Raw genomic sequence first — 26,039 nt, forward strand, 5'->3', positions numbered from 1 at the left:
ATTAAATCATCTAACAGGGCCTCTCCCATCCAAGGGACAGGATGGAACAGGTCCCAGGCAGCAAGTGTGTTTTAAAATATCAGTTTGGAGAGATGGGAGTATGCAGGAGATTCTGATGAATAAAACTATTTGCCTCCACTTTTACTTGCTGGGCAACTTGAGTATATTTTCATATTTAGCCAAATAACTCTTTGCTCAGATGCTAACAGTCATCAGTACAACTATACAATAGACAATAGGTGCAGAAGTAGACCATTCGGCCCTTCGAGCCTGCACCGCCATTTTGAGATCATGGCTGATCAATTACTATCAATACCCGGTTCCTGCCTTGTCTGGCAGCATCCAGGTTCCATAAGGGTCCATTCCTGAGAGATGACTGCAAACCAATTTTCCCCAAGTCGGAAATGACTATTTTCTGTATCTACCCATATGTATCATTCTACACACATTTACTGTAATTCTTTTATTTCATTAGATAGTCACCTAAACACTACCATTTTTACACTATCAGAATATATAGTGAATCCAAGTAATAATAAAAAGTTTTGTGGTATTTATTACATCTTAAAACTGGTTTAAAAATGTTTGGGTAAATTTGTGTAAACTTAGATTTCCATAGTCATCCATAACCCCAGAGAGCCTCCACATAATGAAAAAGAAATGCTTGCATATTTATGACATAACACTGGGAGGCTCCAAAGTGAATGGAGTATTATTTGGGGTGTAATCACCTATTGCAATTTAGAGTCAGTACAAGCCAATTTGCACACCGGAAGCTCCAAAGATCAGCCACTGTATCTTGACCAGATCATCAAATGGTTGAGGTGTAAATATTAGCCCAGGTCAAGTATGTCATCTCCCTTCCAACTGAGGCAAGGTATTTTTAAGTGTGTCAGAGAACGCTGGCACTCCAGACACTGGTCAACTGCAGAAACGTCAGTCTAGATTTACTAGAATGTTACCTGGGTTTCAGCACCTCAGTTACAGGGAAAGGTTGAACAAGTTAGGTCTTTATCCTTTGGAACGTAGAAGGTTGAGGGGAGATTTGATAGAGGTATTTAAAATTATGAGGGGGATAGATAGAGTTGACGTGGATAGGCTTTTTCCATTGAGAGTAGGGGAGATTCAAACAAGAGGACATGAGTTGAGAGTTGGGGGCAAAAGTTTAAGGGTAACACGAGGGGGAATTTATTTACTCAGAGAGTGGTAGCTGTGTGGAACGAGCTTCCAGTAGAAGTGGTAGAGGCAGGTTCGGTATTGTCATTTAAAGTAAAATTGGATAGGTATATGGACAGGAAAGGAATGGAGGGTTATGGGCTGAATGCGGGCCAGTGGGACTAGGTGAGAGGTAAGCATTCGGTATGGAATGCTTGAAGGGCTGAGATGGCCTATTTCCGTGCTGCAATTGTTATATAGTTATATAAAATCTGTGAAGTCACAGAGCACATCTTGAAACCAGGACCTTTTGACTCCAAAGTATAGGATTGTCACTGAACAATGTTGCAGACAGGCCCAATGTTACACTCATCCATTGTGCTTCACAAACAAGATTTGTCTGAAGCACGGACCAAGCTTATTGCTTCCTAATCCAACTATTAGTGAGGCCAAGTGGAAATACTACTCCAATTAAATCCAAGAATTTCTTCAGATACCTACACAGTGGCAAGAAATCCACTGGAATTCAGTAAAAAGCTAGTCTGAATAATTATTTTGTTGTTTTAAACCTATCTTGTCCACTAGGATGAATAGGATCTACTGTCTTTACACATTTTGGCCTATACGTGACTCCAGAACAACAACAATGTACATGTCTCCTTAATGATTCATCAGTCCAGGATCAATTAGGGAAAGACAGTAAATACCAGCACTGCCAGTAAAATTAGTAATTTGCAGGTATGATGTTTCGCTATTAAGACAAAAACAATGCAAATTTATATAACACCTTCAGTATGGCAAGCTATCCCAAGAGACTTTGCAGGAAAGCTTGAAAGACAAAATGTGACACCCGTCTACAAAAGAGGATATCAAGTGACTAAAGTTTGCTCAAAGTATTAAGTTTAACAATGTGTGTAAAAGGAGGAGAGAGAAGGAGTATAAGAGAGATTTAAGTCTCTTAAACCTCTCTTTTAATGGTTGTACATATTTGGAGAACTAGTTGAGCAATGTCAGTAGTCCAGGCTGAGGGATACTCTCTCTTATTCATATGTGCTTTTAATCAACATACTGCCAACATTGTTGACTTCAAAACTTGTTGATCTGATGTACTTGCTAGAGATAACATGACATTACAGATGCTGGAATTTGGAGCAACATACAAATAAAAATGAAAGATCTCAGTGGATCAGGCTGCAACTGTGGTGGTTGGCATTTTGGATAAAGACCTTTCATATGGTTGGAGCTGAGTTCCTCCAGCATTTTGTTTGATGCTTTCTGGTGAAATGCCTGTCACCATGGTCCTCTCATAAGCATTTTCCTAACTGCTACCTGTTTATGCCACACAGATATCCAAAGAACCAATGGCAATCAGTAAATTTGGTTTTACAAAGACAAGTGATGCTATGGGAGTTGGAGTGGATTTGTTGGGAATTTTCAAATAGACTTGTACAGAAACACAAGATGCTTACAGGACATCAAGAAATGAACAAAATCTATTAATTGGATCAAACTTCAAAAGAGCTAGCATGGACATAATGAACTGAATGGCCTCCTCCAGGCTGTACCGTAGTGACACTACCCCACACAATTGGTGCATTGTTTTCAGAAGTTATCAAAGGATGGGTACAACTGAGAGCTCTTAACATACACGGCCTGTCACAGGAGAGTCTTGTGCTTCGTTATGTGCACTGTCATTTCATGGAAAATCAAAGTCTAGCTCTCTGCTTCCCAGCCAGTAACACAATGCCTGCAAACAACCTGTTGATAAAAACTTCTTCAATTAATAGTAATGCTGCTGGTTAGCACTGCTTTCCAAGTAGCGTATCAGGCAAGTGGCTATCTACTACAGTGGTAGTTTATCTCCAGGGAAGTGCCTGGGAGGGTGGGAGGGTGGGGCAGAGGCGGCACATAGAAGCTTCAGATAGCTGCACTGAAGATGAGTCATTTCAAATATTTCAAGTATAACATCTTGTTTGCACTCCCAAACTCTTTATCTAGAAAGACAATAAGTGCCTGCAACAGACAATGCTCCAGAGTTCAAGAAAGTAAAGTCAAAGTTAAAAGTAAAAATCAGAGTACATACATGTCACCACGTGTGACCCTGAGATTCATTTTCCTGCGGGCATACTCAGCAAATCTATAGAATGGTAACTGTAAACAGGATCAATGAAAGAGCAAGAGCATAGAAGACAGTAAACTGTGCAAATGCAGATATAAATAAATAGCAATTGATAACTAGAGCATGAAATAACAATATAAAGAGTCCTTAAATTGGGCTAACCAGTTGTGGGAATAGATAGATAGATAGATAGATAGATAGATAGATAGATAGATAGATAGATAGATAGATAGATAGATAGATACTTTATTCATCCCCATGGGGAAATTCAACTTTTTTTCCAATGTCCCATACACTTGTTGCAGCAAAACTAATTACATACAATACTTAACTCAGTAAAAAATATGATATGCATCTAAATCACTATCTCAGAAAGCATTAATAATAGCTTTTAAAAAGTTCTTAAGTCCTGGCGGTTGAATTGTAAAGCCTAATGGCATTGGGGAGTATTGACCTCTTCATCCTGTCTGAGGAGCATTGCATCAATAGTAACCTGTCGCTGAAACTGCTTCTCTGTCTCTGGATGGTGCTATGTAGAGGATGTTCAGAGTTTTCCATAATTGACCGTTGCCTACTCAGCGCCCTTCGCTCAGCTACCAATGTTAAACTCTCCAGTACTTTGCCCACGACAGAGCCCGCCTTCCTTACCAGCTTATTCTCAATAGTCTCAATAGATGAGTGTAGTTACCCTCTTTTGTTCAAGGGCCTGGTGGTTGAGGGGTAGTAACTGTTCTTGAACCTGGTGGTGTAAATCCTGCTTCACCTGTACCTTCTACCTGATGTCAGCAGTGAGAAAAGAGCATGGCCTGGGCGGTGAGGATCTTTGATGCTGCTTTCCTACGACAGCATTTCATGGAGATGTGCTCAATGGTTGGGAGAGCCTTACCCGTGATGTACTGGGCTGAATCCACTGCCATTTGAAAGAACACAGCACAAGAAATCTCCCCACCAGCACTGGTAGCTGCAGCACAAACACAAGCCCAGACAAAGAAATCATATTCACATAGCACTTCCCTTGAGCTGAGAAGGTCACTTACGCACTCTGCAGCAGAGAAGCACTTTGTTAATGTATTTTGTAGGAAACACAACACCCACATTTACATTCAGACAAAACAGCAAGTAATCTATTGAAATAATGTTGATTAAGGGATAGATACTGTCAATGGGGATAACTCCTCTGTTTTATTCCTACATAAAATACACTCATTCTCAGCAGATATGTGGAGCTCACTCTGACATACTGCCCTCCTCCCTCATCTGACTAACCTCAGCAAAACTCCCTTCCAATGCACTGCTACATTCTCAACACTCCCTGGCTAAAGAAATTGCCTCGGAATAGCTTTAGTTAATTTCTTAGTAACTGATTCATAATGAAGGCCTCTGTTTTTGCTATATCCAGACAGCCAGAATATTCTGGGTTTGAAAGTCATACTTAGCCACACAAAGTAACCCGGCCATACAGAGGCTTGCAGCTGCTGGATCTCATTTACAAAACAAAGGACTAATAACTTTGCAAATAAAGCGCGAAATATAGACTTGGAAACATTGTTTGTTTAGTGCTCAAAAATAATTGCCCTGTCACCCCTTCTCTTCTCCTCACCTGCCCATCACCTCCTTCTGGTTCCCCTGCACCTTCACCTTCTTCCGTGGCCCAATGTCCCCTCGTATTAAATTCCTTCTTCTTCAGCCCTTTACTTCACCCCCTCTCAGCTTCTTCCTTCACCCCCACTCCTCCACCCAACTATCTTCTCCCTCACCATGGTCTCGCGTACAACTCGTCAGATTGCACTCCTTCCACACCTCTCCCCCACCTTCTCATTCTGACTCTTTTCAGCTCTGATGAAGGATTCTGGTCTGAAACGTCATTCCCCTCCATAGATGCTGCCTGACTTCCTCCAGCATTTTGTGTGTGTTCTTCAAGATGCCTAACATCTGCAGAAACTCTTATGATCAGAATCAGAATCAGGTTTATTATCGCCAGCATGTGACGTGAAATTTGTTAACTTAGCAGCAGCAGTTCAATGTAATACATAATCTAGCAGAGAAAATAAAAAAAATAATAAATAAACCAAGTAAATCAATTACATATATTGAATAGATTTTTAAAAACGTGCAAAAACAGAAATACTGTATATTTTTTAAAAAGTGAGGTAGTGTCCAAAGCTTCAATGTCCATTTAGGAAATAGACGGCAGAGGGGAAGAAGTGTGTGCTTTCAGGCTTCTGGACCTCCTACCTGATGGTAACAGTGAGAAAAGGGCATGTCCTGGGTGCTGGAGGTCCTTAATAATGGATGCTGCCTTTCTGAGACACCGCTCCCTAAAGATGTCCTGGGTACTTTGTAGGCTAATACCCAAGATGGATCTATATCTTTGCATCTATTTTATCAAAATTTCCAAATTACTGGGCCTGCAGTAACTGTGTTGTATAACATGAACTTGTATGTATAAGGAGGTTAGATCACTCATGCATGGCAAGGTGTCATGTGGGAAATTATAAAGAGTCTGGTCTGGATCACAAGGAAATTATAATTATAACTTCATGTCTCATTGACACTGAACCAGTCTTGTAAATTTTGATTTCTTATGTTTAACCACAAGAGACACAATCTGTTTGGTTTCTGTTCTAATCCCACAGCTTTCCATTAGCTAGAAACCAGTCTAATTATTACATACACATTGAAAGAACACATGTCAGTTTCACCAGAGGATAACCAATTATTATCTCTGAAGGACAATACCCTGAACAACTGACTTGGCAAAATATGTTGGGGACAGAGTTTTGATCCGCACATTAAGAGAACAGATACATAGAAACATAGAAAAACATGGGAAAATACAGCACAGCACAGTACAGGCCCTTCAGCCCACAATGTTGTGCCAACCCTTAAAACCTGCCTTCCATATAACCCTCCAACTTAAATTCCTCCATATACCTGTCTAGTTAAATTTCACTAGTGTATCTGCCTCCACCACTGACTCAGGCAGTGCATTCCACGCACCAACTACTACTCTCTGAGTAAAAAACCTTCCTCTAATATCCCCCTTGAACTTCCCTCCCCTTACCTTAAAGCCATGTCCTCTTGTTCTGAGCAGTGGTGCCCTGGGGAAGAGACGCTGGCTGTCCACTCTGTCTATTCCTCTTAATATCTTGTACACCTCTATCATGTCTCCTCTCATCCTCCTTCTCTCCAAAGAGTAAAGCCCTAGCTCCCTTAATCTCTGATCATAATCCATACTCCCTAAACCAGGCAGCATCCTGGTAAATCTCCTCTGTACCCTTTCCAATGCTTCCACATCCTTCCTATAGTGAGGAAAAAAAGGAGTGAACATGAGGGAATAAGTGGTATGTTTCGTAACTTCAAAACATTAAACTAATTGAAAGGAAAAGATGCTAGTCCAAAATATGAGTCTAGCTTAGTTTTTTTTACTTTAAGTGAGGCGCGCACACATGACGCGGTGCTGCAATGACATGTGCCATTCACATACTTCATACATATAATCATAATGAATTATTTAAAAAGCATGCTTAACCAAACAATATGTTTACAATATTACTGAAATTTTGCTGAAGTATTAAGTACACAGCACTGCTCCCTGCTTAGCTATAAACTACTCAATGTAGAATGCATCGCAACACACACAGATAGATAGACAGACAGACATCCACAGCATAATACATTTTAAATTGTCCCATTTAGGCCTAAATATTTAATGGCTGGGGAGGATTTCTGACTGTTGGGAGATAATGCATTTCCTGACAAGGGGGTCACTCTGCTTGGTAGGTGACACTTGTGACACCTGAGGTTCTGGGGGCCATGAAATATTCTCAGGCCGTGAAGTCTCCTCCATGGTGGCTGATTGACTCTGGGATGACAGGAAGTGGTTTTGACAGCTTTCTTCTTCCTTCTCCAAGACGCTCCTGGCATCTTCTGGACACGTTGACATCCCGCACAGTGCATAGCAAGCTACTGCTTGGCCTGTGCATCATTCTTCTCTGCAGTGATAAGAGAATGTGATGCAAATGCTACGGGCTATTAACTTCCATCATTCATAAGCCGTGAGGCAGCGGGAGAGTTTAAAAAGCGAGCAGATTAACAGAGCGGGCGACGGAGTAGTGGGAGACAGAGTAGGAAGGCTTTGGCTCGAGAGGCTTCAGCGAGCAGAGGCTGAGGACGAGCTTGCTCCCAGTCAGGTAAGGCCGGGTAAGCTCCTTTAATAACTCTAATTAGATTAGGAGTAGGTAATGGAGGCAGCAGTTAGGGCAGTTGAGTGCTCCGTTTGCAGTATGTGGGAAGTCAGGGCGAGCACAGCTGTCCCTGATGACTACACCTGCAAAAGGTGCATCCAGCTGCAGCTCCTGACAAACCGTGTTAGGGAACTGGAGCTGGAGCTGGAGCTGGATGAACTTCGGATCATTTGTGAGGCAGAGGTAGAAATAAACAGGAGTTACAGGGAGACAGTCACCCCTAAAAGTCAGGAGGCAGGTAGCTGGATGACTATCAGGAGAGGGAAGGGGAATAGACAGGAAGAGCAGAGCACCCCTGTGGCCATTCCCATCAACAATAAGTATACCGTTTGGATACTGTTGGTGGGGACGACCTACCAGGGACAAGCTGCAGTGGTTGCGTCTCTGGCACCGAGACTGGTCCCTCAGCTCAAAAGGGAAGGAGGGAAAAGAGGAGAGCAGTAGTGATAGGGGATTCGATAGTTAGGGGGACAGATAGGAGGTTCTGGTGATGAGATCGAGAATCCTGGATGGTCTGTTGCCTCCCTGGTGCCAGGGTCTGTGATATCTCAGATCGAGTTCTCTGTATTCTGAAGAGGGAGGGTGAGCAGCCAGATGTCGTGGTCCATGTAGGGACCAATGACATGGATAGGAAGGAGGAGGAGGTCCTGCAAAGAGAATTTAGGGAGTTAGGTGCAAAGTTGAAGGACAGGACCTCCAGGGTTGCAATCTCAGGATTGCTACCCATGCCACGTGCTAGTGAGGCTAGAAATAGGAAGATAATGCAGCTAAATACGTAGCTAAGGAGTTGGCGCAGGAGGGAGGGCTTCATGTTTCTGGACAATTGGGCCTTGTTTCAGAGTAGGTGGGACCTGTTCCAATGGGATGGGTTGCACCTGAACTGGAGGGGGACTAACATCCTTGCGGGAAGGTCTGCTAGTGCTGCTCCAGGGGGTTTAAACTAGATTTGCAGGGGGACAGGAACCAGAGTGTTACAGCAGATAGTGAGGTGGAGGAGGATAAAGGTCATGCAAGAGCTGCAAGTATAGTGCATGGAATAAAGCCAGATCTAGCATATAAAGAGGCTTTGAGGAAAGAGAAACAGAATAAAGGGTGTAAAAGGTAGTAAGGTAGAAGGGCTAAAGTGCGTGTATTTCATTGCAAGAAGCATCAGGAACAAAGGTGATGAACTGAGAGCTTGGATACGTACATGGAATTATGATGTAGTGGCCATTACGGAGACTTGGCTGACACCAGGGCAGGAATGGATTCTCAATGTTCCTGGATTTCATTGCTTTAAAAGGGACAGAGAGGGGGGAAAAGGGGTGGAGGGGTGGCATTACTGGTCAGGGATACTATTATAGCTGCAGAAATGGTGGATAATGTAGCAGGATCCTCTTTTGAGTCAGTATGGGTAGAAGTCAGGAACAGGAAGGGAACAGTTACTCTATTGGGAGTATTCTATAGGCCCCCTGGTAGCAGCAGAGATACCGAGGAGCAGATTGGGAGGCAGATTTTGGAAAGGTGCAAAAATAACAGGGTTGTTATCATGGGTGACTTTAACTTCCCTAATATTGATTGGCATCTGATTAGTTCCAATGGTTTAGACGGGACAGAGTTTGTTAAGTGCGTCCAGGATGGATTCCTGTCACAGTATGTTGACTAGGGGGAATGCCATACTAGATCTATTATTAGGTAACGAACGGGGTGAGGTCACAGATCTCTCAGTGGGTGAGCATCTGGGGGACAGTGACCACTGCTCCCTGGCCTTTAACCTTATCATGGAAAAGGATAAAATCAGAGAGGACAGGTTAAGAGGCTATAAGGCTAGAACTTGCGGGTATGAATTGGGATGATGCTTTTGCATGGAAATGTACTATGGACATGTGGTCGATGTTTAGGGATCTCTTGCAGGATGTTAGGGATAAATTTATCCCGGTGAGGAAGATAAAGAATAGTAGGGTGAAGGAACCATGGGTGAAAAGTGAGGTAGAGAATCTAGTCAGATGGAAGAAGGCAGCATACGTGAGGTTTAGGAAGCAAGAATCAGATGGGTCTATTAAGGAATATAGGGTAGCAAAAAAGGAGCTTAAGAAGGGGTGAGGAGAGCAAGAAGGGGGCATGAGAAGGCCTTGGTGAGTAGGTAAAGGAAAACCCCAAGGCATTCTTCAATTATGTGAAGAACAACAGGCTGACAGGAGTGAAGATAGGACCGATTAGAGATAAAGGTGGGAAGATGTGCCTGGAGGCTGTGGTCCACAATGAATACTTCTCTTCGGTATTCACCACTGAGAGGGAACTTGATGACGGTGAGGACAATATGAGAGAGGTTGATGTTCTGGAGCATGTTAATATTAAGGGAGAGGAGGTGTTGGAGTTGTTAAAATACATTAGGACGGATAAGTCCCCGGGGCCTGACGGAATATTCCCCAGGCTGCTCCACAAGGCAAGGGAAGAGATTGCTGAGCCTCTGGCTAGGATCTTTATGTCCTCGTTGTCCATGGGAATGGTACCGGAGGATTGGAGGGAGGCAAATGTTGTCCCCTTGTTCAAAAAAGGTAGTAGGGATAGTCCAGGTAATTATAGACCAGTGAGCCTTACGTCTGTGGTGGGAAAGCTGTTGGAAAAGATTCTTAGAGATAGGATCTATGGGCATTTAGAGAATCATGGTCTGATCAGGGACAGTCAGCATGGCTTTGTGAAGGGCAGATCATGCCTAACAAGCCTGATAGAGTTCTTTGAGGAGGTGACCAGGCATATAGATGAGGGTAGTGCAGTGGATGTGATCTACATGGATTTTAGTAAGGTATTTGACAAGGTTCCACATGGTAGGCTTATTCGGAAAGTCAGAAGGCATGGGATCCAGAATTGGCTTGCCTGCAGAAGGCAGAGGGTCGTGGCGGAGGGAGTACATTCAGATTGGAGGGTTGTGACTAGTGGTGTCCCACAAGGATCTGTTCTGGGATCTCTACTTTTTGTGATTTTTATTAACAACCTGGATGTGGGGGTAGAAGGGTGGGTTGGCAAGTTTGCAGACGACACAAAGGTTGGTGGTGTTGTAGATAGTGTAGAGGATTGTCGAAGATTGCAGAGAGACATTGATAGGATGCAGAAGTGGTCTGAGAAGTGGCAGATGGAGTTCGACCCAGAGAAGTGTGAAGTGGTACACTTTGAAAGGACAAACTCCAAGGCAGAGTACAAAGTAAATGGCAGGATACTTGGTAGTGTGGAGGAGCAGAGGGATCTGGGGGTACATGTCCACAGATCCCTGAAAGTTGCCTCACAGGTAGATAGGGTAGTTAAGAAAGCTTATAAGTCAAGGGATAGAGTTTAAGAGTCGCGGGTAATGATGCAGCTCTATAAAACTCCGGTTAGGCCACACTTGGAATACTGTGTCCCGTTCTGGTCGCCTCACTATAGGAAGGATGTGGAAGCATTGGAAAGGGTACAGAGGAGATTTACCAGGATGCTGCCTGGTTTAGAGAGTATGGATTATCATCAGAGATTAAGGGAGCTAGGGCTTTACTCTTTGGAGAGAAGGAGGATGAGAGGAGACATGATAGAGGTGTACAAGATATTAAGAGGAATAGACAGAGTGAACAGCCAGCACCTCTTCCCCAGGGCACCACTGCTCAGTACAAGAGGACATGGCTTTAAGGTAAGGGGAGGGAAGTTCAAGGGGGATATTAGAGGAAGGTTTTTCACTCAGAGAGCGGTTGGTGTGTGGAATGCACTGCCTGAGTCAGTGATGGAGGCAGATACACTAGTGAAATTTAAGAGACTACTAGACAGGTATATGGAGGAATTTAAGGTGGACTGTTATATGGGAGGCAGGGTTTAAGGGTCGGCACAACATTGTGGGCCGAATGGCCTGTACTGCGCTGTGCTGTATTGTCCTATAACACGTGACATGACTGCACCTATACCATAAGACGATGCAACACAGTCAAGCTTCACTGGATGATGTGGATCATAATGTGTGAGTACAGTGTCTTACACCACCATTTCCTTTACCTTTTGAATGACATCTCACACTGCTTTGTCCATTGCCATTTCTTCCTGATCAATAGTACTGAGTTCAAGGGGTGGTGTACAGTAGCCAGGTTTGGCAGGAAGCTGTTATAGTAATTGACAAATCCTAAAAAAGGACCACAACTGTAGCATGTCCTTTGACCTTTAGGACATCAACCACTGCTTTAATTTTCTCAGCACACTTGTGTAATCCTTGAGCGTCGATGGTGTGACCACAGTAAGCAATGCTTGGTGTAAAGAATTCACACTTGTCGCATTCTGCTCTGAGTCCACAATCTTCTAATCTTTTTAATGCTGTCTTGTAATTTTGGAGATGTTCCTTGTCATTCTTACCAGTAACAATGATGTCATCCAGGTAACACTGAGTGCCTGGGCAGCTGGTCCATAGCTTTCTATCAGAGTGCAGGTTCAGATGCTGCTCCAGAAGTAAGCCTATTATAGTGATAATGCCTATGGTGAGTGTTTATGGTGAGAAACACTTTGGACTCTTCTTCCATCTCCATCTATAAGTAGGCTCAGCTAAGTCCACTTTGCCGAGGTTGTTTTCCTCCAAAAAAATTTGCAGAGATATCCTCTAACCTGGGCAGAGATTTTTGATCTACCTTCAGTAGATGGGTTGATGGTGACCTTAAACTCACCACTGATCCGGACATCTCCATCCTTTCCTGAGTGCTGGGACCACTGGCATTGCTCATGGGTTCCACTCAAACATGGGACGAATTTCTTCAGCCTCCATGCAATCTATCTCACTGGCTATTTTATCACAGATGCTATAAGGAACTGGCCGAGATTTACAGAACTTGGGTGTGGCATTTTCATTCAACGCTATTTTACCCTCGATATGTTCAAGTTTTCCAATGCCGTCCTTGAACACCATGGTGGCGTCATCAGTAGCTTTCATAATTCTCTTTAAATTGATTCTGTTGTGGCGGATGTGGCATAGATCTCCAATCAAGTTGTAGTTATCTCAGCCCATCATGTCCCCACAACGCTGGCCCTCCAGTTTTCGCCACAATGTGGCTTGTTGGTTGTTGTATTTCACTGTTACAATTGTCATTGTCACAGAAGTTATCTTTTCTCCAGTGTAAGTTTTTAGCTGGATATTTGCAGGCTTCAGTTTAGTACCTTTGAAATGCTATTTATACTCACTTTGTGGAATGACTGCAACAGCCACACCAATGCCCAATTCCATTTTAATTAATTTGCCTTTCACTTCCGGTGTAAGCCATATTGCTTGTATATTGTTAGTTTTCACATTGTCAATCTCAGGGGTACCCAGTCCTGCATCACTCTCATCGTTATCAGATTTTTCATCAGCAGCATGCATGTTAGTGCTCTTTTTGAATCTGCAACTTGACTTTTTACCTTTTTCGCTTCCCTGTCTTTTTATCTTTAGGATTTTTATCTAAACTAGGGGTTCCCAACCTGCTGTCTATGGAACCCTTGCTTAATGGTATTGGACCACGGCATAAAAAAGGTTGGGAAACCCTGACCTAGACATTGTAATTTTGTTCATGAATGCTTTCATTCCCAACTGCAACTGTCTCTGTCTGCAGTTTCCATTGATACTGTTATTTCAACTGCTCTTTTAAATGTAAGTTGTGCTTCAGTTTGGAGCTGATTCTCACTGCTGTCATTAGGAAGGAAGTACAGGAGCCTCAGGACCCTAACATCACATTCCTTCAATCATCAGGCTCTTGCAACACAGTGGATAACTTCACTCACCCTAACACTAAACTGATTCCACAAAGTATGGACATCCTTTCAGGGTCCCTACAACTCATTTTCTCAATATTATTTATTTATGTGGGGTTTTTTTGTATTTGTACAAATTGTTGTCTTTTACACATTAGTCATTTGTCCACCTTTGTGTGTAGTTTTTCATTGATTCTATTGTTTTTTGTATCTACTGTGAATGCCCACAAGAAAATTAATCTCAGACGTTAGTATGTAGTGACATAAATGCACTTTGATAATAAATTTACTTTAAACTTTCCTAACAAATACTTTTTAAAATTTGTGTATAACAAATTGTAATTGCAAAGCAGCACAGGGAAGAAATACTACTAAGTATACAGTACATGTATGTCAAATATTTAAATTAAATAAGTAGTGCAGAAACAGAAATAAAAAAAGTAGTGAGATAGTGTTCATGGTTTCAATATCCATCCAGAAATCAGATGGTGGTGGAGAAGATGCTGTTTCTGAATCATTGAGAGTGTACCTTCAGCTTCTGTACCTCCTTCCTGATTGCAGCAATGACAAGAGGGCTTGTTCTAGATAGTGGGGGCCCTTAATGATGGATGCCACCTTTTTGAGGCATCGCTCCTTGAAAATGTCTTGGGTACTACAGAGGTTAGACCCATGATGGAGCTGACTAATTTTACAACTCTCTGCAGCTTATTTCGATCCTGTGCAGTCACCAACCCCCTCCACACCAGACAGTGATGCAGCCAGTCAGAATGCTCTCCACAGTACATCTGCAGAAATTTTAGAGTGTTTTAGCTGACAAACCAAATCCCCTCAAACTCAAAATGAAATATAGATGAGTAAATGCAGCTACATTTTAAATCCAATCCAAGGTGACTATCGCCTTGGGAATAAACTCCACTGCGGCTCTCTGAACGGATTCAGTTCCCTTTTGTCGAAATGATGCAGAGACCCGCAAAGTGTTTGGTGCCGGAAACAGCTGGAAATGACCCATAAATCCTGAAATAGGGTTGGTACATGAAAGGAAAACAACTGCCTAATTCGTCCAAGTGACTAGTAGAAGATCTGGCGTCTCCCCTTTGACGATCATATTACAGCACACGACAAGCTGCAACTCCTTACACAATACATCAACTTGTCATGACATCACCTGTCATGACAAATGCAGCCCACAGCATACCAACCTGTCACAGGAGTCTCACAGCTACAGTGCAGTCACTGAACTGAACAGGGCTTGGAAGCCAGCAAGACTCTTTGTGAGCTGTTTAACTACAAACCTCCCTCTGTAATGAAAACATGGCAAAATGAATTTCAAAGTATTTGAGCCATCTGTTTGTTAATGGACATAAATTGATGCTCTATTGAAGGATTTCAACAGTAGAGTCTAATGCAGAGCCTCTGCTTTCAGGCTTGGAGCTGCAACAGAACAAAGACAGCAGGCACAGGAGAGCAGGTGCAAAAGGGCTGGTAAGAGACAGCAGGTGAGGAGAGGGTGCGGGAGGGTTAGTGAGAGAGTTGCTGAATCACAATGTGTATGGGGTACCTGTGAAAGGGGGCAAGAGAGGGCTGCAGAGGGAGTGGGTACACTGACTGGATATTTAAAGGCAACACAATAACTAGAACATGACAACTACAGCATGCATTTAATGACTTTATATTCTGTATACTAGATTAACCCATGCAGCTCTGACAAGTTACCTTGCACAGAAAAAAAGGATGCAGGTTTTAAGTTAAGTGGCAAAAGAATTAGGATGCAAACATTTCAAGTGCTGACTTCTACAAGGTTCCCAGAAATAATTTATTTATACAGAGCCCATTGTTGAGATCTGGATGTGAGTAAAGGAAATAAATCCAACAGCGATTTTCAGAAGAGAGCTGGATAACGACTTGAAGGAGTGATCATCAGAGGCTGTGCTGGCAAAGCAGGGATGTGAAACCACATGGAGAGCTCTTTCCAAAGTGCTAGCACAGGTGTGATGGGCTGAATGGCCTCTTTTGTTCTATGTCAGTCTGGGGGGGGGGGGGGGACACAACAGTCAACACTCCTGCTCACACTCAGCCTAACATAATACAAATCCATGTGCTCTCTGCTAAAATACACATTTTTGTTTTGCCTAAAGAACTAGATTTCATGCCTTCCTCTTCCACAACTAACACTGTAGTCTATTTCTCATCTTTGCTATCATATACATCACATTTCTGGAACAGTCTTCAACCTATAGCCACTGTTAAAATGGCCAACTTAGTGCTATGTATTGGGGTAATAAAAGGAAGCTGCTGGAGGAATTCACCCATTCCAGCAGTATTTGCCCCCACAGATGTGCCTTTACCCGCTGATGGCACAAATCTTTTTTTATTTTGTTCCGGATTCAAGCATCTGCAGTCTCTTATATCTCAGTATTGGGGTAGTATACTGTCATGATTTGAGGATTGGCCAATGGATCAAAAACGCAGAGGGAGGAGATTTGGATCCATTGACCAATCTCACCAGGTCTGGAAAACAGGTCATTTGCAGATTGGTAATCTGTAACTAGTGGGGTACGATGGGGGAGGGGGGAGGAATTAGCACTGAGATCCAGTTGTTCATAATCTGTATCAATAATTTGAATAAGGTGATCAAGTTTAATATATCTAAGTTTATCGCTACAGATCTATAACAGTCTGGTCCATGCGATGAATGCAGTGAAGATTCAGGGGGATGTTAATAGGTTAGGTGAATAGGCAAGTATATAACACATGGAATGGAATGTTCAAATTAGAAAAACTGAGGTTGTTTATCTGAGCTATTGAATAGTGTTGATGTTCATGTACATACTGTATATTCACAACAATTAACATAGCAAACAATTAGGAAGTCAAAAAGTATACTAACTATTATGGCTAGAGGATTCGATTAGATAGATAGATAGATAGATAGATAGATAGATAGATAGATAGATAGATAGATAGATAGATAGATAGATAGATACTTTATTCATCCCCATGGGGAAATTCAACATTTTTTCCAATGTCCCATACACTTGTTGTAGCAAAACTAATTACATACAATGCTTAACTCAGTAAAAATATGATATGCATCTAAATCACTCTCTCAAAAAGCATTAATAATAGCTTTTAAAAAGTTCTTAAGTAGTTTACTTAAATACATTAAATACAATCAACCCCGGCACTTTAACATATCTTACTCCTGGCGGTTGAATTGTAAAGCCTAATGGCATTGGGGAGTATTGACCTCTTCATCCTGTCTGAGGAGCATTGCATCGATAGCAACCTGTCGCTGAAACTGCTTCTCTGTCTCTGGATGGTGCTATGTAGAGGATGTTCAGGGTTTTCCATAATTGACCGTAGCCTACTCAGTGCCCTTCGCTCAGCTACCGATGTTATACTCTCCAGTACTTTGCCCACGACAGAGCCCGCCTTCCTTACCAGCTTATTAAGACGTGAGGCGTCCCTCTTCTTAATGCTTCCTCCCCAACACGCCACCACAAAGAAGAGGGCGCTCTCCACAACTGACCTATAGAACATCTTCAGCATCTCACTACAGACATTGAATGACGCCAACCTTCTTAGGAAGTACAGTCGACTCTGTGCCTTCCTGCACAAGGCATCTGTGTTGGCAGTCCAGTCTAGCTTCTCGTCTAACTGTACTCCCAGATACTTGTAGGTCTTAACCTGCTCCACACATTCTCCATTAATGATCACTGGCTCCATATGAGGCCTAGATCTCCTAAAGTCCACCACCATCTCCATGGTCTTGGTGATATTGAGACGCAGGTAGTTTGAGTTGCACCATATCACAAAGTCCTGTATCAGTTTCCTATACTCCTCCTCCTGTCCATTCCTGACACAGGAATTAGGGCCACTACCCTCAATTAAACAGGGCCCTGACTAAGACAACGTATGAAATATTGTGCATACATTTCACTTTTCCACAAAATAAAGGCTGTAGTTACAGAAGGAGTGCAACACAGGTTCACCAGAAGGTCAAGAGAACTAAGGCTACAATCTCTTGAGTTTAGAAGAATGAGACACAATTGCATTGAAATGCAAAAAAGATTCTTATCTTTCAATCCACACTGGAACTACCAGTTGAGGTTGGACAACTTTCCGATGATGTTCCGTCCCTGTGCACATCACAACTCCACCACTGGTTACCCCTCATATCCACTCTCAATGATATGCCAATTAGAACATGGGCTCCTCGTTGACTGGGGAATTGACCAATCATCCTTTATTCCCATGTCCAATTCATTTAGAACTGATAAACCAGATCTGGGTGAATCCACAAAAAGCATCCGGACCGGACGGGTCTTTATTATGGTTACATAATAAAGACCTGTACTGATCAATGTGCTAGTGTGTTCACTGAGATCTTTAACCTCTCACTTTGGCAGTGTGTGGTACCCACCTGCTTCAAGCAGGCTTCAATTATACCAGTGCCCAAAAGAGCATGGTGACCTGTCTCAGTGACTATCATCCAGTTGCTCTTACATCTACAGTGATGAAGTGTTCTGAGAGGTTGGTGATGAAACACATCAACTCCAGCCTGAGAAGCAACTTAGATCCGCTCCAATTTGCCTACCAGAAGAACAGGTCCATAGCAGATGTCATTTCATTGGCTGTTCACTCAATCCTGGAACATCTGACAGCAAAAGATGCATATATCAGGATGCTCTTTATCAACTACAGCTCAGCATTCTATACCATCGTCCCCTCAAAACTAATCAGTAAGCTCCAAGACCTTGGCCTCATTATCTCCTTGTACAATTGGATCCTTGATTTCTTCGCTTGTAGATTACAGTCAGTTTGGATTGGCAATAAAATCTCCTCCACAGTCACCATCAACACAATTGCATCACAAGCCTGTGTGCTTTGCCCTTCTTTACTCACTTTACACTTATAACTGTGTGGTTAAACACATCTCCAGTGTCATATTCAAGTTTGCTGATGACACCACTGTTGTGGGCCATATCAAAGGAAGTAATGAATCAGAATATAGGAGGGAGATTGAAAATCTGGCGGAATGGCGTCATAACAACAAGCCCTCACTCAATGTCAGCAAGGCCAAGGAACTGATTATAGACTTCAAGAGAAGGAAACCAGAGGCCCATGAGCCAGTCTTCATCACAGGACCAGAGATGCAGAGGGTTAGCAACTGTAAATTCCCAAGTGTTATTTCAGAGGACCTGTCCTGGGCACAGCACATAAGTGCAATTGCAAAGAAAGCACAACAGAGCCTCTACTTCCTTTGAAGTTTGCTGAGATTCGACATGACATCTAAAACTTCAACAAACTTCTATAGATGTCTAGTGCAGGGCATATTGACTGGCTGCATCACAGTCTGGTGTGGAAACACCAATGACCTTGAATGGAAAATCCTACAAAAAGTAGCGGAATCAGCCCAGTCCGTCCTAGGTAAAGCCCTCCCAACCATTGAGCACATCTACATGAAATGCTGTCAACCATCATTAGGCATCCCCACCACCCAGGACATGCTCTTTTCTCGCTGCTGCCATCTAGAAGAAGGTACAAGAGTCTCATGACTAGCACCACCAGGTTCAGGACTAGTCACTACCCCTCAACTTCACTTGCCCTATCACTGAACATTAGTCACAACTAATGGACTTCCTTTCAAGGATGCTTCGTCTAACTTTTTCGATATTTATTGCTATTTATTTATATTTGCATTTGCAGTTTCTTGTCTTCTGTACTCTTGTTGAACACCCTAGTTGGGCACTCTTTCATTGATTCTGTTATAGTTACTATTCTATAGATTTGTTGAATATGCTAACAAGAAAATGAATCTCAAGGTTGTATATGGTGATATATATGTACTTTGATAATAAAACTTATTTTAAAGTTTGAACAGAGTTCAGAGAAAATTAAAACACCACCACTGCACAACCCTCCTCCCCATCAACCACTCCCTCCTCAAGATTTGCATGCAGCAGTGACAAGGAAAATAATTCTCACAAGCGCAAAGCATTTCTGGAGGGGCAGAACCCTTCTTCCCACAAACAAAAAACTGCCAAGAATGAGAAGAATCATTTTCAAAACCCTGATTCCCAGTTTAGAGGAAAAAAGATCAAACCTTGCAGGCGTTTCAAGTTGAGTGAATCCCAGGAATATAGCTGCACGGTGGAATCGTTGGCTGGGAAGGCTTTGGATGTTGACTGGTTTCAACACGTCTCCTCTCAAATGTCATCAGCTTCAGAATCCTAAAATACGCAACAGGTAATCTCAAGTTTCTGTAAAAACATTTATTTCTGATAACCTTTGCAGCTATGTAGTTTTAAATGTGTAACATTAACATGAACTAATTTTAAGCCAGTGATTTTCTTCATCTCCATTTTCAAGTACACAGTTCTATTACTGCAAAATCAAAATTTACTTTTATTTCAAAAGGGCCTACAAGTCAATGATTGGATGGTTGGCCCAGTAGAACTCTCAGGTCAGTCACCAACAATAAAGTTCAGGACACGTGTCTCTCTAGCTGGCTAAATCCAACAGCACAAGAATTCCAGAGATGGGGGGGTGGGGGGAAGGGACACACTTAACAGCTAAATTAATGGCCAACCTTTAGTCATTGGCCCATCAGCAAGGTATGGCTTCAAAATGAAGGTCAAGAGAGGAGAGCACTCACAAGGATTAGCTTTGCCCCTCCCATGTGGGTGACACCATTTTGGGAGAAATGTTGTTGCATTCACCACAGGAAAATAATTTTCGATTATGTAGCACTGAAAAAAAACAGCCCATACAGCCACATTTCTAGACCACTGCATTTACAATATGGAGACGAGCCTGGTTCACACCTGTTCTTCCAACCCCTGGCAACAGTTTACTTGTTTCTCCCTGCGTGTTTATCTTGCTTTCCTTTAAATAGGTCTCAGCTATTTGCCTGAACGATTCCACCCAGGACCATATTATAAATCATATTATAAATTCCCCACTGGAGGTCTTGTGGCTTCTTTTCAGATTCTCAACAAGTTTTAAAGACTTCTATTGGGTCACCTCTTTACAGTTTCCTTTGAAGAGACTGGAATCAGATGTATTGAAATTTGATTGAATCCTTCTCAGTCCTGGCATTATTCTGAGAAGTCCGTTACACTTTAAGTCCTCTTAAGTCATTTTTATAACATGCAGAGCAGTTTGAGTGTACTCCCAAGTCCAGTCTACCCGAAGTTCAATACCCTTAAAGTCCTTACAAAACCTTACTGATTAATAAACAATCTGCGATAGCCTTATTTTGAATTAAATTGTTCATGTACTTAACTTGTAGTTAACAAACTTTTCAATGTAAGACTGAATCAAATTTACAGAATGAAGTGTACAACTCACAGAAAGATTCAGGTTTATCAAGAGGCAGGAAACTGCAGTCAACTCAAAATGCTCTGCATCACATGAGAGAACCAAACTTGGAACGAAAAAGCAAATCAATACATTATGTTCATTTATGAAATCTAATTTATTTCCTGGAAATAAACTGCTGCTGCAAATTACGTCATTCCCATCTACAGTTTGTTTTTATGATGATGATCTATTTGCACATGATGGTTCTCAACTTATTTTTCCACTTAACATCCAACTTTAAGAATTTACCCTGTTCTCAGATTGAGTTCCACTCGACTTAAAACATCATGCAGAAATTGACTGAATTTTCCTCCCCACATACACCCAGTTCTCCCTGTCATTGAGCCTCATTCAGGGAGGTTTCTACCAGGGCACTCACTGTGCCTTTGCCAGCTGCCAAGATTGTTCTTCAATAACATCTCATTATTAACATAAAACTCATCATTACTTAATGAAACGATTACATTTTTAATCACTGTTACTCAGGCTTGTAATCACAAGCAACGTCCTGAAGTGTGACACCTGCAAACCCCAGGACCCACCTGTGCCTCCTCACCAGGGTGCTGAGGATTGAGGGCAGGGTGCATGGGAGGAAGGAATTTTTCCAAAACCTCACTTAGCAGGCGGCTGTAAAGAGGAGCCTTGAGTGATGATTATATTTAACCACATTTGCAGTCCAGCTTTCTCCTGAAAGGCAGTCACAGGGTCGGAGAGAGAGTGCGAAGAGAACACTGCCAAGGGAGCGCATGGGATTTGGCAGGGCGCATCCATATCAGAAGGGCAGTTCAGGCAACAGGGCTGAGGCAGTGCCTGTTCCTAGAGAGGCAGAACTTGCTGCAGGAAGGGCAGAACGTAGGGAGCGCTTGGCTGTCAGAGGGCCATTGGAGGCAGTGTGTGACTGTCAGAGGGACCGTGTGAGGAGTGTGTGACTGTGAGGGACCGTTTGAGGAGTGTGTGACTGTGAGAGGGACCGTGTGAGGAGTGTGTGACTGTGAGGGACCGTTTGAGGAGTGTGTGACTGTGAGAGGGACCGTGTGAGGAGTGTGTGACTGTGAGGGACCGTTTGAGGAGTGTGTGACTGTGAGAGGGACCGTGTGAGGAGTGTGTGACTGTGAGGGACCGTGTGAGAAGTGTGTGACTGTGAGGGACCGTTTGAGGAGTGTGTGACTGTGAGGGACCGTGTGAGGAGTGTGTGACTGTGAGAGGGACCGTGTGAGGAGTGTGTGACTGTGAGGGACCGTTTGAGGAGTGTGTGACTGTGAGAGGGACCGTGTGAGGAGTGTGTGACTGTGAGGGACCGTGTGAGAAGTGTGTGACTGTCAGAGGGATCGTGTGAGGAGTGTGTGACTGTGAGGGACCGTGTGAGGAGTGTGTGACTGTGAGGGACAGTGTGAGGAGTGTGTGACTGTGAGGGACCGTGTGAGGAGTGTGTGACTGTGAGAGGGACCGTGTGAGGAGTGTGTGACTGTCAGAGGGATCGTGTGAGGAGTGTGTGACTGTGAGGGACAGTGTGGGGAGTGTGTGACTGTGAGGGACCGTGTGAGGAGTGTGTGACTGTGAGGGACCGTGTGAGGAGTGTGTGACTGTCAGAGGGACAGTGTGAGGAGTGTGTGACTGTGAGAGGGACTGTGTGTGGAGTGTGTGACTGTGAGAGGGACCGTGTGAGGAGTGTGTGACTGTGAGAGGGACCGTGTGAGGAGTGTGTGACTGTGAGGGATCGTGTGAGGAGTGTGTGACTGTGAGGGACCGTGTGAGGAGTGTGTGACTGTGAGAGGGACCGTGTGAGGAGTGTGTGACTGTGAGGGACCGTGTGAGGAGTGTGTGACTGTCAGAGGGACCGTGTGAGGAGTGTGTGACTGTGAGGGACCGTGTGAGGAGTGTGTGACTGTGAGAGGGACCGTGTGAGGAGTGTGTGACTGTCAGAGGGACCGTGTGAGGAGTGTGTGACTGTCAGAGGGACCGTGTGAGGAGTGTGTGACTGTGAGGGACCGTGTGAGGAGTGTGTGACTGTGAGGGACCGTGTGAGGAGTGTGTGACTGTGAGAGGGACCGTGTGAGGAGTGTGTGACTGTGAGGGACCGTGTGACGAGTGTGTGACTGACAGAGGGACCGTGTGAGGAGTGTGTGACTGTCAGAGGGACCGTGTGAGGAGTGTGTGACTGACAGAGGGGCCATGTGAGGATTTAGTTGCCTGTTGGAAATGGCATTTTCCTGTTCAGCCTCCTGACTGCTATATTGGTCCTCGCCATCTTGTAGACAGCCCATACACACAAGCCGCTGACTGAGAGACTGGTGACATGGACTTGCCAACTGCGGCATTCATCTTCTGCAATGTGGGACCTTGGCCGACAGCTCCAATGCAAGACTGGAACTAGAGCACACGTTCTGCACTCACACGCAAAATACTGCAGGAACTCAGCAAGTCAGGCAGCATCAATGGAGGGAAATGAACAGTCAGAAGTTTCAGGCCGAGCATCTTGATTGGGACTACCCTGAAGAAGGTGTGCTCCTGTCTTTGACGAGAGTTCTGTGAGACCTTCCCTCACTGTGATCTCCAGCTATTCAACCATGTGCTGACCCAGACTCGCTTCCTCAGCCACATGTCCTTCCTGGTAACTTGCCTCCACTGCCATCTTGCGTCACTCCTGATGTCGGGACTGCCAACTATTTATTTTTCTCAATAGATGCTGCTAGTCCTGCTGAGTTCCTCCAGAACTTTGTGTGTGTTGATCCAGATTCTCAGCAACTGCGATCTCTCATGTGTCTCCAATGAGACAAACCAGTTCTTCATTTCCATTCAGAACACAGGCATTGAGTATGGATACATAGTTATACTGCAACAAAAATATTATTGCATCTTGCACAAAAATCTAAATGGTTAAACACCCTTGTTTAATAATACATTGCCCTGACTGGCCAATGTTTAACTTAAATATATTAACCTTCCCTCTTCTGGTCCGCACTCTGGCCTTTTCCCTCCTCTCAGCTGCCTATCACTTCCATTTGGGTCCTCTTATCCTTCTGTTTCTCCTGCAGTCAACTCTCTTCTCAGATTCCTTCTTCCCCAGCCCTTTACATTTCCCACCCGCCCAGCTTCACCTGTCACCTTCTAACTGGCTCCCTTCCCCTCCCCCCACCTTTTTTTATTCTGGCATCTTCCCCCTTCCTTCTATGACTATTTGTTCATGTCAACAGATGCTGCCTGACCTGCTGAGTTCCTCCAGCGTTTTGTGCCTATTGCTTTGGATTTCCAGCATCTGCAGACCTGCTTGTGTTTATTGTCAGCTGGCTGCATTTCTGATTTGCAAACTGTTTGGGTTATGAAATGGAACCCAGTCATAAGCTGGGGAGAACCAGCATTCAGAACTGGGGAATGCTCTTCCCTGCCCTCTTCAATGAAAACTTCTTCCCTGATGTCAAAAATTCTTTTCTTCCCACAGGTGCTGCTCGACCGGCAGAGTTTTTTCCGACAGATTGTTGCTCCAAGTTCCAGCATCTGCAGTAACAAACTTTCCAATTATTCTCCCAATTTCCTTTTGTCTGCCTTATTTCTGACACTGCAGCCAAGTGAACCTTCAAAGGGACTTCGCTGATGATGAAGTCTTCGCTGTAACTCCCTGGAAGATGAGACAGATGCCTCTCTTTCTTTGACCTTGATTTAAGGAGGAGGAGGACGGGGATGAGAGCAAGTAACAGATGGCAGCTCGTGAAAAATAGCAGCACTCAAAAATTATGTGAGTTGAAGTAATCATTAGCCCGACAAATTGGTGGGATTATGTATCCTGTAAACTGTTGAGACCATTACTTGTCATTCATGGAGGCACTTAAAGGCTCCCATCTTTCACTTAGTCCAGGCTGACTGAAAATGCAGACAAAAGAGACTGCAGATGCGAGAATCTGGAACAAAAGAACTGGAAGAACTCAGCTGATCACGCAGCATTTTTGGAGGTAAAAGGTGCAATTTAATGTTTCAGGTCAAGATCCTGTGCAGGAATTACCTGGAAGATTTACAGACTTGCTGGTGAACTTTAATCGCAAACATCTTTGCAATAAACTCTGTTGTCTGCATAGGCATTCACATACTGGCCAGGTTCATCCAAACCCTAACATGCTGTTCCACCCTTGGTACACTTCAGTGCTAATCACAAGTGCTGACTTCCTACCCCATTTCGCTCATCTGGTCTACTGAGTCCCCAAAAACGCTCAGTGCCCTCATTACTGGCCACCCACCCACCAGGGATCCCAGAATCCAAGCTCCAGAACAGCATTGATTGACCACTTTCAGTGGCCAAGGTCTCTCCAAATCTCTTCCCAACCTTTAAAAACCTTTGCTCTTGATCAAGCTTGCCTCATACCACTTTGTACAGTATAGGGTCAAAGTTAGTTGGAAGATTGCTCCTGTGAGCTGCTTTGTACTGTTCAGGTGTTGCTAGGTCATAGACATTGATTGGGCTTCAAATGGAGATCAGTAGATAGCTGGACATTAGAAGAAACAAAGGGTAAGGGGACAGTGCAGGAAAATGGTGTGGATGTAAAATATCAGTCAGGACCTTACTGAATAAAGGAGCAGGTTTAAGGACCAGCCTGTGATTTAAAGAGGTGTAAAACCACTTCAGATGAATTAAACAATAATGAGTACACCAGAAGCAAGAGAAAATCTGCAGATGCTGGAAATCCAAGCAACACACACAAAATGCCGGAGGAACTCAGCATCTATGGAGAAGAGTACAGTCAGCGTTTCAGGCCAAGACCTGTCTTGCCGAAGGGTCTCAGCCTGCAACATCAACTGTAAGTCTTTTCCATTGATGCCGCCTGGCTTGCTGAGTTCCTCCAGCATTTTTGTGTGTGTTGCATGAGTACGGCAGAGCCTCCATTAACCACGTTTCTAAACATTTAACAAAGTCATGTCGGCAAGACTCAAAAGGCTCCACAACCACCACTCCAAAGAGCATGGGTATTCTCCAATATCCAAGCCAGTATTCAGCCCCTTAACCAGCATCTGAAACTGGTTTACATGGCCTTTTCGCATTAAATGCGTAAAAAGATAGTTCATGGTGGTGCCGAGCTGTGACCTCCATTGTGTCGCAGCTGAGGTTTAGCTGCTACTTAATTGTTAATTTTTAATTAAGGACCTTATGAACATGGAAGTGGGGGATTAGAGGTCAGGCCGGAGGGGGGGGGGGGGTGTCCAGGGATCAATGCCAAGGGTCAAGGCCCAAGGACGAACTGGAAGTCGGGATGTAGAGATCCGTTGACTGGAGCCGTATCTGTGAGTCCACTGGGGTGGTCGAAGCCCAGTGTCTGGAGGCCTGAATCTGTGTCCACGGGAGGCTGAACGGGGTTTCTTTTTGCCACTGTTATTTGTTGCTTCGTGTTCCTGTGTTGTTCTACCAAGCATCGTGGGCATCCTAAGCTGGCGCCAGAATGTGTGGCAATACTTGTGGACTG

General features: G+C 43.7%; 1 protein-coding gene and 1 long non-coding RNA gene across 4 annotated transcripts in view; one reads left to right on the forward strand and one right to left on the reverse strand.

Annotated features, from left to right (window-relative positions):
- LOC140729120 (coronin-2A-like) overlaps positions 1-26,039 on the reverse strand; it is a 163,517-nt gene that overhangs the window by 84,197 nt on the left and 53,281 nt on the right. For 2 of the 3 annotated variants that reach the window (XM_073048548.1, XM_073048549.1), the window contains exon 2: positions 19,334-19,460. The exons of the other annotated variant lie outside the window; for it this stretch is intronic. The gene's annotated coding sequence lies outside the window, so the exon portion shown is untranslated. The remainder of the gene's footprint in view (positions 1-19,333; positions 19,461-26,039) is intronic. 3 annotated transcript variants of the gene reach the window in all.
- On the forward strand, positions 19,040-24,532 carry LOC140729123 (uncharacterized). The gene is made up of 3 exons (XR_012099274.1): positions 19,040-19,476; positions 24,032-24,325; positions 24,441-24,532. It is a non-coding gene; the product is annotated as an uncharacterized lncRNA (long non-coding RNA).

Source organism: Hemitrygon akajei, chromosome 6 (genome assembly GCF_048418815.1).
Source record: "Hemitrygon akajei chromosome 6, sHemAka1.3, whole genome shotgun sequence".
Lineage (NCBI taxonomy): Eukaryota > Metazoa > Chordata > Chondrichthyes > Myliobatiformes > Dasyatidae > Hemitrygon > Hemitrygon akajei.